Below are 6,473 nucleotides of genomic sequence, written 5' to 3'. Positions count from 1 at the left end.
AAAAATAGAGTTTTTATTTAACATTTCACTTTGCAGGGTATTTTGAGTAAGAAACCTTTGGTGAATCCACACAAGTCACACCTCAGTGGCCTCTCCCAGGTGTCTAGTTTTCAGAAATGTCTGGGTTTGATAGGTTTACCTATATGGCTGACGAGCCCGGAACCAAAAACGCAGGTGCCTGCCTTTCAAAACCAGGTTGCATTGTGATAGCTAATTTTGAAGTCTCCACAATACAATTTGGGCGGTGGACTGTGCTTCCAGAGGGACAGCAGGACTGTCCTCATCACCTCCCTCAGAATCACTGGAAGAGGGGTTGTCAGAAAAATCACTCTCAGAGTCGCCGCCATTGTCCTATCCCTCAGATGCTGTCTCAGGATCTGCTGTCTCAGTCTCTGATCCTACGTCAGAGCTGTCTTCTATAACCCGAGTTTGGGCTTGAGCAGCAGTCATCCAACAAGACGCAATCTCTGCTACTGGCTAAACTCTCGCTCTAAAAACACTAGCCTACGTAGACAGTCACAGAAATTGCTGGTGAGAGTGTGTGTGATGGATGCAACAGTAAAGGTCAGTCACCTTACCTCTGCTTCTTCCCTTAATCAGCACGTTCTCTCAAGACACTTAAAAAAACAAAAAGGACACATTATTACTTCACCTTGTCACATACCAATCATCACAGTCTTCAGCGCCTCTGTTGCCCAATCCAACAATCATTATTGATGCTCCCACTTCCATGACATCCTCCTTGGATTCCCTTGCTACCACCCAGCAAAAGTGCCCTTCATCTATCCATAGCCCCCCTCGCACATACATTTAATTTGTATTATAGCACAGGTAATGGCTGGCTTTACTAATCCACTCAGCTATTTAAATAAAATGCAGATTTGATCTTTGCAGTAGGCATGTAAACCTTCTGTGCTACTTTATGGCTTAAAAACTGCCAATAAAAAAAAATTCAGATTCTTTTGCAGCAGAAACATAATCACAAGAGTTACTTTACTTTTTTTATTGCTGCCTAATAGCTACACCTGAAATGCGTCAGTTGAAGTATGTGCATTGCTTTAAAGACGCAAGCTGTAACTGCAAGAGAACTGGTGGTGAATATATATATATATATATATATATATATATATATATATATATGTAAATACATCACTTTTATATGTGGGTGTGTATATATAACTATATACAGAGATATCTATATATATATCTATATATATATATATAGATATATAGATATATGTATCCATATATATATATATATCTATATAAATATATATATAAATAAATATATACATATATATAGAGATCTATATATCTTTTTTTTACTAACTCTATGGTTTCCCTGGGGGCCATAGTAGCCCCCAGGGAAAACATACAACTATTAAAAAACAATTGCCCCCACAGGGGGTTGCCCTGCTCATGGGCGACCCTCTGTCAATTTCATTTAAAAAAAAAAATACATATATATATATATTTTTTATTATTATTTTTTACCCCCTGGGGGCGCGAAATCAAACCCCCAGGTGTAAACATACCTTTTTTTAAAAACATATGGCAGCCCGCTTTCAGGGGGGCTGACCCCCCAAGTGAAATCCCTGGTGTCTAGTGGGGTTTCCTGTGCCAGGAAACCGTTTCAGGAAGGCCTTGTTTGAAAGGGAAGAATCTCCCCTTTCAAACGAGGACTTCCCGAATGGTGGGGATGACCATTTGGGCCCGTTTTCCCGTCCGGAGCAGGAAGCGGCCTTACCTCTGCTTCATGCTCTGGTGGGAAAACAGATTGTGACGTCAACGTGCCGCGGTACTTCACAAAGGGGCGGGTGATGGGTTCCAGGGGAGACACGGAAGCTCTTCTGTGTCTCCCAATGGGTAATTAAATTTAAAAAAAAAAAAATTCAATCCCCTCCCTGTTGTCGGCCACTGGTCGTGACCCGCACCAGGGAGGTAGTGCGGGTGTCGGCCAGTGGCCAACACCTGCACTCAAGAGGTTAAAAGAAGGTGCAGCCGACATGGTTATAGCTATAGCACAGGCTATGGTTTCTCACTGATGAAGAATCATCCTATAAAAGGTGATAGCCCGAGGTGGGAAAAAGAAAAACCATGGTGTTAGGCGACAGTCTTTCTCTGTGGTTAAAAGTCTAGATGAGGGTATAGATACTACCCTGGCCAGACATAAACAATCTATCCCGCACCAGGCCATTTCCATGAAACATATTTGTGAACAAAAGGCAAAGTATTCCCCTTCTAGGGCCATGCATGAAGATCAGGCTGGTAGAAGTCAGGAGAGGAAAAAAGAGAATAAAGAGGGTCCTTGGGATCGGAAAGTGATCAGTAAGGAGAGTATAACCTGGAAGGGACCCACATGGGGGTAGAAAGGCATGTACCAACGAGGTCAGATTTGCCCCATAACAGAAAAAAGCTCCAGGAAAGCATTGGGGGGCAGTGGTCTCTTCTCCTGAAGCAAAGGGAGAAAGGGAAAGAGGTGAACTCATTGTGGGTTTACTCAGATCCAGCTCAAAGAGGTCAATGAAGGAAAAGATTAAAGAAGTCAAACTCCTTAAATAGAACCCGGCTTCTTGAAATATTCTCCTTCCGCCCTTGTTTATATTCTGTTTCATACACAGACCTGAGACAAGTGGATTTCTTGCAAAACAGTGAGGACAAGGATATGACAAATGTTTTGCTGTATTCAGGTCTGGTGAGAGACACTCTTCTTAAAGCAGAAAATGAATTGAAGCTCCAGGGTGTAAAAATACTAGGGAAAATAGTGTGGGAACAGTTTAAAAACCAAGGGTCGGTGTTTTGAAATGCCTTGAAGGTCTGGAGCCAAAGTTAAATGGGGTCTGCAGGAGGATTATGTTAGCTGCAGACACACCAAGGAAAGTAGTGAAGGTAGAATTCAAGTCACTTTGCCCCAAGAGGAAGGATATAGGTATGGGAACATTCCTGCTGATCAGAACAGGTATGACTGCCCATATTGGGAAGAGTCAGAGGGTAAAAGGGGAAATCCAAGTAATGTGGATTAGGGCTGAGTGTCTCTGCACAACATTAAATTGTTCTTCTGGAATACTCATGGATTAAACAATGTAATGAGGTTGCAGGGGCTTAAAGACTTCGTAAAGCAGTATTTATTCCATGTTTCCAGGAGACATGGCTGTGCAGAGAGCCCCCACAAATAGACAGCTTTTTGGGAGTTTATTTGAAGGCAGTAGGAGATGTCAGGATGGCCCTCTGAGGGATTGTTAAATAGAAGTCAAGGTTATCAACTCCACTCAAAATAAAAATACATCTATAGAGTATGCCAGGAATAAATGGTACGATAAAGAATAGAAGAATTTTAAAAAGAAATATCTGGAAACTTGAAAGACACCTAAAATGTACAAGAAATAAAATAGGCGTGTTGCGCCTTCCTAACTTAAAGAAAGAATTTAAAACATTGGTAGTAAGGAAGAAACAGAAACAAAATACAAAGTTTTGGGAAGCCATGATGGAGGCCATTGAGACAAATAATTTTTTTAAAGTTTTGGAAGTTGGTGCAGAGTGGTAAAGGAAATCCCCAGGGACAGTCATCAGGCCATGTGGGCAAAAGATAGGTGAGTTAAATATTTAGAGGAGATCTATAATATTAATGCCACTATCGCTCAGTGTCCAACTAGATTACTTATTAAAAGGGTGACGAAGGAGAGGTTCTCTGTGTTCACAATTAATAAAACAATTGAAGGGCTGCAGGCCCTGATGATATACCAGCAGTAATAATAAAAACAAATAATGCATGGTGGTCCAGTCTGTTTTTTAGCCTTTTTCTGGGAATACATTTCGACTGGAAGATTCCCGGATGGTTGGAAGGTAGCAGTGATTAAACCTATTTTTAAAAAAGGGAAGTATGCCCTACCTGAGAACTACCTACAAATTAACCTGCTGGATATAAGTAGTAAGGTCTTCTCAAAAATCATGTTGAGAATGTGGGCTGAAGTAAACACTATTATACCTCAGGGACAGGATGGTTTTAAGGAAAACCACTTGATGATTGACCACTGCTTCAGCCTGTGGGCCATTGTAAAGAAAGCCATAGAGCTGGGCAGAGTGTTTTATCATTGTTTTGTTGATTTTAGCTCCGTCTTTGACTCCGTCGATCAAATATTACTGTAGGATATGTTAAAGGAATATGGGACCCGCAAAGATTTGATTTTAATTTTACAGGAACTCCACAGGGATAATTGGGCCCAAGTTGAATTGAAAGTGAATAAAAGTAAGAAATGGCCTGAGGCAAGGTGCGAGTTGGCTCCAACACTGTTTTCCTTGCTTCTAGCAGATCTCCCTAAGGTTTTAAGTCAACCAAATGCATTAAGCCCTAAAATGAATGGTTAACACATTAGTTGTCTCTTGTATGCAGATGACTTAGTGGTTTTTGATTTGACAGGAATTGGGCTTCAAAGGAAATTAGATGTTTTGGGGGATTACTGCAAGGGGCTAAAATTCAAAATAAATATGGAAAAAACGAAATTGCTCTAGAGAGGGAGGCAAAGGGGAAGCATGAGTTGGGTAATCAACAAGGTTAAGATAGAGAGAGTTAATTAATAGAAATACCTAGAGGCATAGTTCTCCCATAATTTAGGGTGGAAGGATCATCTTGCTGTGACACAAGTCAAAGCACTCTCGTCAGTAGGGGATTTAAAGAAATGTACAATTGCTATGGGGGGCCTTCATGCCGCCCAGTGTTGAAGGCCTACCAAGCCATGATAAGACCTCAGTTTCAGTATGGTGCTGAGGTGCTCAGTATTGGGGGTAAAAAGATTTGGGACCTTGATGAAGGAAGGTGCCTAAAAAAGTTCCTACCCTCCTTCTATGTTGCAGGCAGTTAGAGTGGAAACAGCTTTACCAGGGTGGACACCTCTAGCACAGGCAGAGGTAATACAATTTTGGTCAAGAATAGACAGTGCGGAATCCCCTGAAATCTTCCTGTTATGCAAAAACGAGATATTTCATAGCGAACTGCATTGGGCCTTTGGAGTTAGAGCTAGTATTGAAACGTGCTGCAGAACTAAAAATACATCTTGTAGAGGGCTTTGACCAGTTAGGGGTTAGCAAGACAGAGCTCAAACAAATTATATGGCAGGTTTCAAGGGATGGGGATCACACCTATTTAGGGAAAACCAATTGGTCTCTCACTTATTAAGTTCATGGATGAATGGAGAGACCTTTCCCTATTTAGAAAGACTGCCAAATATTAAGATGCTCCCCAGCCTGTTTGCATTTAGATGTGAGTGAAATCAAGTTTTAATATCAGGGAATCACGGTATCCTACTAAGCTAAGGAAAAATCTGTCAATGTGGCCTCAACATAAAAGGGAATTCAACGCATGTCCTAGTGGATTGTCAGTGGTTTGTAGCCCAACAGAAAACCTTTTTAAAGCCTATCTTTTTAAAATATGGTACCAGGGATAGGGTACCAGCTGTTAAATTATTGGCTGAAATTAGATATTTTGATGTGACGTGTGTCTTGGGGTGCATTTTAATTTCTGTTGATAACCAACTACAGTGAAATAGCAATAAGTTAATGAATTGGAGTTGAGCCCTCTTTTAAAGGAACAGAAATGTTGAAGGACACATAGATTTTATATTTGTATGTACCAGATTTCATTGTTTTAAACCTATGTTCATTTTAATTATTTATACTAGATTTGTGCTGATTTACATTTAGACATTTTTTAAAGACCATGGTCTGAATAAACATGTGTTTTGACTGACTTACACACTCTCTCACAGACCTGAGCACACACTGACGCACCCACTAAGACACTGATGCAGGCACTTTCACACCCAAAGAATCACACAGCCACTCTCAATCCCAGATAACCCTCTTACGGGAAACATCCTGAACAACTAGGTCTAAACCACTACTTGCCTGAACCACTACTGCTAAACAACTAAAAAGTCTCTACAACTAAGTACTGAACAACTACTGTCTAAACAACAATTGTGCCTGAATAACAATTGCCTGAACAACTAATTTTAAGGTAAGGTTTTCTTTTTGGTTTTTATGGTTAATAGGTGTTTAAAATATATATACATATTAGTTGTTCAGGCAATTGTTATTTAGGCACAATTGTTGTTTAGACAGTAGTTGTTCAGTACTTAGTTGTAGAGACTTTTTAATTGTTTAGCAGTAGTGGTTTAGGCTATAGTTGTTTAGGACCTAGTTGTTCTGTCACATATTCCCCTCTTACACCTATTCTCACACCCAGAGAGACAGGCTGCTCCCAATTACTGCCAGGCACGGCCAAAGGGCCGTGTTCAGTGTAGGGTTGGGTAGTTAGGGGGGATGGCCTCAGGGTCTGGCTGTAGGCCAGGCCTTGCGGGCAACCCCAGCTGCGCACTGGCAAAGGTCATGTACGGTGCAAGATTGGGTGCACATAGGGGGTTGGCCTTAGGGCCTGGCAGCAGGCATGTGGCCAAACAACCATCCTGTGTGCTGTG

This window comes from Pleurodeles waltl, chromosome 1_2 (genome assembly GCF_031143425.1).
Source record: "Pleurodeles waltl isolate 20211129_DDA chromosome 1_2, aPleWal1.hap1.20221129, whole genome shotgun sequence".
NCBI classification, from domain to species: domain Eukaryota; kingdom Metazoa; phylum Chordata; class Amphibia; order Caudata; family Salamandridae; genus Pleurodeles; species Pleurodeles waltl.
The sequence above is the reverse complement of the archived record's forward strand: the minus strand, read 5'-3'. Positions refer to the sequence as shown.